Below are 9,866 nucleotides of genomic sequence, written 5' to 3'. Positions count from 1 at the left end.
AATATGTGGTATACAGCGTAATACACTAAGAGTTGAACAGCGAAGCAGAAAATACTGTTGCAGATACAGTAACATATGTCAACTATAACAAAAAAAGTCTTGAATAGCAAACATGTAGTGGAACTAAAACAAAACAAAAGGATTGTGTCATACATGTGCGCTACAGGTGCGCTCTTGTGACTTGTGAGGAGGCAGAAGTTGGGCAGATGTGCCATCCTGATCTGGACTGAGACAAGAGAGGGTATAGGGAAGATATGGTTTTGAAGGTTGGAGGTACAGTAGGTTATAGAGACGTAAAACACTTAAGCTCATCAGATGCTATTGATTATGTCAGACATGGTTTTAAAAAAGTATTTATCTCACATTTAACACTCATTTTATCATTCAAGAGCCAAGCTGCAACATTTGCATGGAAGTTAATCTTAAATTGGTATCTAGTCTTACAGCATATGAGTTAAACTAGCATCCCTGCAGGGCCGGCACTATAGGTGGGCCTTAGAGGGCTTTGCCCCCTCAGTTTAGATCCAGTGCCCCCCCAGTTTGAATATTACCCCCCCCACCCCCGGTTATTAATTGTCCATGTAGAAATGTCTTACCGCAATTTCCATCACGTGCGTTGTTGTCAATACATGCTGCTATTGTTCTACCCCCCTGGACTGCACTTTGTGAGCACCCCCCCCCCTTGCCCCGTCCACACTTGGCCAGCACCCCTGACCGACTTGTGCCCCCCTAGTCATTTCTGATGCCCCCCCACCGAGTTCATCCTGCCGCTGGGACTGCATCCCTTTGAGATGGCACTACAAGTGATCAGACAAGATGGATTGCCATGAATATTCTCAGGAACTGGATGTTTCTTGTTTGGTGTTTGTTTTTCCTCAGGAAACTCTGCATGCACGGAAAATGAAGAGAAGCGTTGCCCTACAGGTTTCACACCTGCATGAGGTGTGCTGTCTGCAGGATAAGCTGCCTCGTCTTCGGGTTCCCACAGTTTTCTACATGTTTCTTAAGATAATGTGCAAACAAACAAATGGAATAATCCTGCACAGATTCACACTGCAAAACTATAATTAGACCTATGATTAAGATGTTGATGAAATTATCCTAATGAAAAATATCAGTGGTTTGATGATCATCAGCAGTTCTCTTGCTTTCTATCTGAAGGCCTGTCTTTGTAGTGTCACCTTTATAAAGCTTAACACTTTACTCTGCAAGAGGCTAGGGCAGTATAGTCCTATGCTGGACACAAGGGGATACTAACGATACTGGCGTTCCAGATGACAGTGAATTATATTATCATCCTGTTATGTAGGAACAGTTGTTATGTGCAGCGATATTTTGTTGAACAGTGTCCTGTTTTTGAGGACCTAACTGCCAACCTGATAACACCATGTCACAGAGCTGTCATACAATTTACTTTAGAATAATAACATCTGTTATTTTTTTACCAGTTTCCTGTCTTAATGAATGGCTGTATAGATGGCATGAGCTCTTGAATGGGAAAATGCCTGTGGAAAACTTCTTAAGTTCAACATTTAAGTTGTCCCCACTATGACAGTACCGCATTGTGCCGGGTATTTGTTATAAAAGTGGAAACTGTGGACCAACTAATGCTGGTAAATTTGTTTGTGTTTTGATGTAAATCCCATTTCAAAATCACCTTGAGAGCCTTTTAAACAGCATGGGGCTGCCCCCGGGAAATCCCTCTCTGGAAGTGAAGATTCTGGAGATCGGCCAAAAAACAGTGTACAGTGTTGGCAGGGTTGGCGTACAGTGGGCCGCCTTGTGTCGGCACAAGCTGTGTGTTCCCCAGCCTGGATCTTAGATTTGTTTAATTTGTGATGTTAGTTATGACTGGGCTAATTCATAAAATCTAACCTACTATTTAAAATGAGATTGTATTTGAATATATATATATATATATATATATATATATATATATATATATATATATATATATATATATATATGTTCTCTGCTTTTGTTCATAGTCTAGCTGAGGCAGAATTGCAGTGCTTTTCAGAGACTGTGTAAACACATGTATTTCCTGAACCCCATTCGCCCCCACATTTGTCTATATTAGACACTTCCTGCTCCTACACTACTAAAAGTATCTGGGCTAACCATTGTCCACCTGTAATGGATAGTACTGGAGGCCTGCCATGTACTGTATCTCTATGTCTTGTTTTTTTACATAGGGTGCCATGGGAAATGGGGGGAAATTGGGGGTGGTGGTTTTACATCTCTCAACACATTAATTCCACCTCATACTTCTGAAACAGGAGCAGGATGAAGGACAACAGCAGTAAACAAAATAACAGGCCAACTGTAAAAAGAACCGCAGCAGTCACTGAAGTCGGTGGCTGACATTCACCCTGTTAAATATGTTGTTAATCAATATTGGCATTCAGCTGCTCTCAATACTGAGGAAATGTATGTGTGTATACCTCCAGTGACTGTTGGGTGTGCCATGTAGACTGTTGAAACCTTAAATTGTTGGGCAAGCCTCTGTACTTCTTCTCAGAACTGTGCCCTTGGAAACCACAACGGCCCTTTCTTGCCCGCATGCAACAGATGCATGCAGTGAAATGCATGCACTCGCCAAGTAACTTATTGCATCACATGCACTGAAATGAACAATATTTAGCTGGATAGTCACTTAATATCCAACACACTTCCCTCTTGCAGTGAATTTTGCAACTCTGAGCTGAACACTGTCTGCAGATTGCACTCCTGCACATATACCACAGTGCACTCTCTATTTTCACCTCAAAACTTTCTCCTTGGTAATGTCAACTGCACAGAAAGAGAGCAAAAGGAAAACAGTTGTTATTTTTATGGCACCTCCTGATTAAATATGCATTTCATGAATGATAATTTGAAACAGTTTTATTACATAATACCAACATACTGTAAACCAGATGTACTAGTTTTTTTCTACCTTGAGCTGCACAAAAAAAAAGCTGCATGTTTGTTTATTTAATTTTTCTCAACCAACACAATCTACATTCGCGTCTGATGCTTGTTCTACTTGTCCAGATCAATGTTCATTTTCTTTAGGAACAAAAGAGCATTGACATCTTGCAGTGGAGGAGCCGTGGCTGGCCCCGCAGTGGTATTGTAATGAAGACATCACCAGCCCACAATCAAAGTGCTCTGATAGTTGGGAAACACAGCAGTATGTAATTATCAGCCACCGGCATCACAAAGCCATGCTTAATTCCTGCTCATTAAAATGCACTTTCTAAAGACAGGCTTAATGCTGTTATCAATGACCTTTAATGACCTTCTCTTTCCTGCGTGCATTCACCCTGGAACCAAAAGAGTCATCAGTTAAGCAAATGCCATTTTATGTATGTGAGTGTGAGTGTGCATGTATGCTTTGTATATGTACGCAGTATTTTAAGTTTCTATTTTCCCACATTTACGTGACAACGGTTTTAGGGTGGAGCACACACTTGTGTCGTTTTGGAAAGTCCAGACTTAAGATAAGTTAAGATAAGATAGTACTTTATTAATCCCCAAAGGGGAAATTTGATTTTAATAGTTTAGATATATTCCTTAAATATCAGTCTTAGCATTACTTTGTTGAAAACATGTACAAAGACCATTTGAATAAACCTTAAGACAACAATTATGTGTTTTGTATCGAAAGAGTGCCCACATTTGATGCTGCAAAGCTCAGAAAATACTAAAGAAGACTACAGTATTTAACAATCATTAATTCCTCTATTCAGTGACTGTTTCGACACAGCTTTGTACCCAGGGACACACCGGCAGCCTCCATAGGAACTACAGACAGATTCTATCCATCCGTAATGTGAGTTAATGACTCGATAGTTAGAGTGTAAGTGGAATCCATCTAAGATTCCAGAGAGGACAATTTGGAGATTAATATTATATTCATTAATATGGAAAATTATGGTTGTGACAAAGCACCATAACAAAATCTGCCAAGCAGACATTTTCTAGTGATAAAGCTTTGATATTGTGAAATGTTTGTTGTGCCTAAAACAACATATGACATGAGTCTAAAACTGTTTGTGGTTATACAAAAAGCCCTGGAGATATTTTAAACACAGAATACAGAGTAATGCAAATATTATTTACGTAATAGGCTAATAATAATTCACAGTACTAGGCTGGTGATTATAGTGATTAAAAGGACTTTTTCCAACTTCTATTTTGTAAAGCCTAGCATTACAGTTAAGATTTCTGTTGAGGAAGCATGAATACAGTGATGTCAAATAAAATTCCCTATAGACAGAACTGGTCTTTCAAAATGACAGCAACTTGAGTACTGCAGCAGTTCCCTTCCTTCTTTTGATTCATGGTTTTGTGTTCACGACTTCTGTGTTGAAACTCTGTAGGGTAATCTTCGTGTGGCCTTGTCTATAACTGTTGTGTTTAGAGCGGTCTTTTAGGTAAGATGGGAGTGGTGAAGAGGTGGTGGGGGCAACATTTCTATAGTCTTTTAAAGAAAGGGGGTGGGAGGGGAGTTAAAGGCTAAAGAAAAAAGAGGAAACCGAAATAGCTTAGAAATGCTAATTTTATAGGCCACCAATTAAAGAGAATTTTTTATGACGCGTTTTTTTTCTCTTTCTTTTTTCTCTTAATTCTATTCCTTCCGAACAATGAGGTGGACAATGCAGCATCCTTAAAGGCTCAGCCAGAGTTCCCCTCCATCAGCCCATAATTACCCAGGGGCCAGGCAATAATAGGATTGCCCTTCCTTTGTGCCAGCCTGCGCCCACACTGTAGAAATGAGGAGCTACCTGTGTGCAGCATTGTGTGGGCCTTGTCCTCTTCTGCATTGTGGGGGCAGAAGAAAAGGGAGACCGTCCAAGCTGTCCTGGTTTACAGCGGGCTATGGAGCAAAGCCACGTGTCGGCTGGGCACTCTGCCGCCGCCCATACGTCTCAATATAGCTATTCAGCTCTGACAGGCATGGTGTAGTTCATGCCTGCTGTCAAGTCTTCTTTACTAACAGGACACAATCGCGCTGTTAACTAGACAATGACATGTGGGCCTCATGAAATGTTTAACCAGAAATCTGCTTCTCCTGTGTCTCCTCTGCTTCGAACGCTGCTGTTCCTTTGTGTCTTTTCTTTCTTCTTTATGTTTTTTATAACTTGGGGGGGATGTTTTCAAATACCATAGGATTATAATAAAAATTGCATGCTTTCATTTTGCAGTTTGCAAATCTTACCTCCTTAATCCTGTTTTGATGATAATGCCGAGCTTTGTCGTATCCTCACACACCTATGTTGGCATTGTTTTGTTGTGTTTTCCACTTTGCTGTGGTTTTTATATAATGCTATAATGTATTCATATATTTTTTAAGCATGCACATAAATGTATTTTAAAAAAGTAATTTACTTCAATTGGTTCATATCCATGTGGGTGTAATGGTGCAGTCACAAAAGGTACACTGACACATCTAGAGCTCCTTTCAATTGTATTTAAAAGTAGCTGGGCTACTTGAGAGGCGTGTGTGTGTTTTTAAATATTGTTGCTAAGTAAATTAATAAGACTTAAATGTGTGAAAGTGAGATACTCACACTTTGTATTCTGTGTCCTTTCTGTATTGCGTAAACCCCCAACCCAACTGAGATTTCTTTTTTCATCTACATTTATGGCTGGTCATAAAAGTCTATTGATATTTAATATCGTAAAAAAACAAGGCAGGGCTGTAGTTGCCTGTCCAAAACGCTTTCACTTTCAGAAAACACAACAACAACAGAAAATACCGTGGGACAACATTCGAGAACAGCTGCAGTGAAGACCTCAAAGGCCTTATGGTAAATCATGCCGCATTCATCTGGAAAACAGGTGGAACTCACTGGGTTATTTCTCCTAAATTGCATAAGAAAACCGAGGAGTCCTTAGGAGTTCCAGTAAATGCAGGACATTTTGGACAGGCTGCACAGTTTGGTTAATTTTACAGGCACGTAAGACTATTTCACTTCTTTCTCAATACAACAATAGCCTGACTGAGCTCAGAACTCAACAAACGAGACAAATCAGGTACTCCCTTGTGGCCTGCTGTTGTACAATGCTATACAAGCCCTGAGGCATTGCAGCCGTTTCACACTCCCGACCGGCCTGACTCGTGTTTAGCATATGGAAATTAAGGTAAAGACTGAATCAAACTTCTCCTGTAGGCCTGACTGTAATTAGAGTTTCATTTACTCCACTCACTGATAATGGGAGGCTGAATTACGGGAAAGGATAGCAGGACCCAAAACCACAGCCAAGGCGTTTAAGATTGCGCAAATTCAGTATGAATAAGACAGGCTGAGGGCTACCGAGCATCATTTTTTTGTTTCACCCTGAGATCTTGCTTAACTACTTTAACAAATTATTTGCTGACTCGGGCACATTCCCGTCCTTGAGCAGGTGGGGGGAAAGAATTATTAAACAGGCCGACTGCAGTCCTCCAGTATGTATTTGATGGGAAGACCTGCTGTAAACTAGGTCGTAGTATATTGTCTTGTTAGTCTTTTTTCTTTTTTTTGTGTTTGTTTCTGTGGGTTAAGAATCTGATAGCTTGTGGTGTAGATGTGTGTTTGTGAGGGGGGGGGCAGATGGGCTTGTCCTCCCCCACAGAGAGATACGACACAGGAGGGAGGGGCTGGGTTTTGATGGGGCTCTCTGGGATCCTGCCCTCCCTCCCTCGCTGGTGAACTGTCGCAGTTCCACTTGTTAAATAACAGGAGGAAAGTGAATGGAGAGGTCGCGCCCTCTAAATAGTGAGGTCATCTGTGTGGGACACTGAATCTGTTGGGACGAAGGTGGAGCTGTTCTGAGATTCTGTGAGTCATGAAATCAGGATTTCTCACACTTTCATCTGTGACTTTATTTGAAGAATTCTTACACAGAATGAACCATACTCTGTGTTAAAAAATACAAATATTATGAAGCATGATAACTGTCTTTTGTCTGTCTTATCTAAAGTTTTGTTTATTGATATGTTGGTTGGTCTGCCTACATTTTGAATGTATGAATGTATGCATCTATGTATGTAAGTCCCTGTTTCAGAAGATATTTAAAAAAACATGGTGAGAATAAAATGTGTTAAGAACAAACTATTTAACTTAATTAAAAATGGAATGAATTGGAGAGAGGAACGGATTCTAGATTCTAGATTGGAAATAAAGAATAAGAACCTAAATGCATCACATATCTGAGTAATTCAGTTTCCTGGCAGGCTCAGTAGTTATTGCACAGGTTTAAGGAATTTCTGTACAATGAGACCAGACACACTTATTAAGACTGGGTAATTGCACTCTCTGAGTTCATTAAAACTCCCAAATACCTTTAATCACGTGTTACTAACTAATATTACCCTGTCAATGGGGCTGTGGTACACAGAGCACACTTTCAGTAAAAGAACTCACCAGCGCTGGAGAAAAGGCCTCTGTTAATTATTATACAATGGAGAGAGGTGACCACCAACACTAACTGTTTGTCCTGGCTGACCTCAGGTCAACGATAAGTAGCCGGGGATGAGCACGAGACTGCCCAAAAACAATGGCTATCAGTGAACAACAGAGGTTGCCAGTGGGCTTAAGTGGACATATGTCAGGCCTGAGATCTGAGCTGGATGCTGAGCTCACAGATGGGGTGGCTGGCGACAGCGCGTTGCCAGGGCGAGTGAAAATAACCATAGGTAACACTGTGAGACAATGGCATAATGAAGGAGGAATGGGGCTGTGAATGAGCCGAGGGGGATTATGGTGCAGGTTGGGTGTTGGGGGGCGAGAGGCGGTAGAACAAGCAGCAGAAGTGTGCAGATTGGGAAAACAAAGCGTCCCACACGCTCCGCTGAGCAGCCAACTGTTTGTAAGTGTGACCTGCACAATGCCACAGCACTTACCGTCCTGGGCAGAAGGGCCGGGTGTACTGAGGGGATGGGGGCAGGGGGAGGGAGGGGGTTATAAGAAAAATCCAAATACTAAATATTAAAAAAAAAAAATAATAATAATAATCAAAACCTAAACCTTTTCTGAAAAGCTGGGCTGCTTCTCTCTCTCTTTCACTCTCTCTCTAGAAGCATATTTCTCTGCTTTGACAGCAGCGTCTGTCTGTGTCGCGTCTCTAGGAAGCTGCTGACTGTGGCAGTACAGACGAGTACAGACTGTCACCCTGGGGATCTTTCACAGCCCTGCGTCCCCTGCCTGCCCCCAGCTCTCCTGAATTAACCAGGCTGTCAATGCTATTGTTTTGTAAGGCTTTCAACTTTTGGCCAAAAAACATATAACTTCAAAGGTATTTCCTTTTGTGCTGCTGGAAGCCAGATGAAATTTGATATTATATTTTCATTTCTGCTGATTTGGCTTTACTGCATTGGAGTATCTGCAAATCACATAGTGAGTAAATGTACACATTACATCTTTTGGCATTTAATGCTGAATAAGAACGGTCCTGAAAAAGTATTGCAACTCTAGAAATTATTTATTCTTCAAAAGTCTAAAAGACTGTTCTGCACATACTTTATGGTGTTGCACATTTAAAAAAAGAACATAAATAGAATAGAATAGAAAAGCAATAACGAAAGTTGTCTAATAGCACCTGAATAGCTGGTACCTCACAGCTACATGTGCTACAGTCCCACACATTACTATTCAATTTATGTTTTATGTATCTCACTTTGTGTACAGGAATTTCAGGGGTCAAAATATCCCAGTTTTTGTTTTTCGGTGAACTGTTTTCCTTGCAACTGTTTCCCTTTTATGGTGTGTTCAAATGTTTTTATGTACTCAGGGACGCCTATTGATCTTGTGGGTGTGCAGCTCCTTATTTCCATTGATTCTGTGATTCTGTCTGGGTTTTGAGTTGCGTTGTCTGTGTTGTGAATACAGATTCAGAGATTGATGACTTCTGTCCTCGAATGTTCTAAGTTGCTTGGTGAGATGTGTTTAACTCCAGTGGTCTGAGAATAGCGTATGCAGTATCTATTCCTTCAAGGTGCTTTCTCGTGTTATTAACACTGCTAAATGTACACTTCTCTGGCAAGTTCAGAAAGGAAACAGCCCTACGTCTGTGCTGTTCTTCATTAGCTGGGATGGATCTGCAAGATTCATGCTGGGGGTTTCCATGATTCTCTCGATGTGAAGACTGCAGAGACCTTTGCTGATGGAAGATAAAAAATAAAACAGAAAGTGTTATTGCACTTGGATGAACTGAGTTCTCTCTGTAGCCGAGAAAGAGATTAATCAGGATAGGATTTATGGACATAGTTATGTTGTCGTTTTCAATGTCATGAGGTTTTTGAGAAAAATATGGGGAAATCTAACTACACCTATCCACACACATGTTTGGAAGTATTCTTCAGAGCAAGAATAAAAATTAAAAGTGTTCTTATTTACAGACAATGATCCTTAGTAAGTCACAACAGTGATGTGATTAAAGAGAATGTTTTAGCTAATCAGAGAAGCTAAGATTATTATGTACAGTTTGTACATGCAAAACAAAAATGGTAGCAAATGCTGTCAGCTGGAAATAACAGAAGATTGTGGCATACCATATAATGTAGAACACATGCATGTTTACAGACAATCTTAAAAAAATTATGTATATATATATATATATATATATATATATATATTTTTTTTTTTTTTTTTTTTTTTTTTTTTTTAGATCCATTTAGTTTTTCCTGGAAAGATCACCAGGACCTGAAAAGTTAGATGGAAAAAGAAGGAAGCTTGTGTTCCTTTAATTTTAAGATGTTCATCTGCTATGAAGTTAAATTTGAAATGGCAACTCTCCCTGCAGATAGGCTGGCGTGTGAGAGCTGCAGGAATAGACTCACTTTCCATAGAATCCTAGTGGGTTTGTCTGAAGGGGCTGTTTTCCTCATTGTGCCT

The sequence above is a fragment of the Amia ocellicauda genome, chromosome 11 (assembly GCF_036373705.1).
Source record: "Amia ocellicauda isolate fAmiCal2 chromosome 11, fAmiCal2.hap1, whole genome shotgun sequence".
In the NCBI taxonomy this organism is placed as follows: domain Eukaryota; kingdom Metazoa; phylum Chordata; class Actinopteri; order Amiiformes; family Amiidae; genus Amia; species Amia ocellicauda.
The sequence above is the reverse complement of the archived record's forward strand: the minus strand, read 5'-3'. Positions refer to the sequence as shown.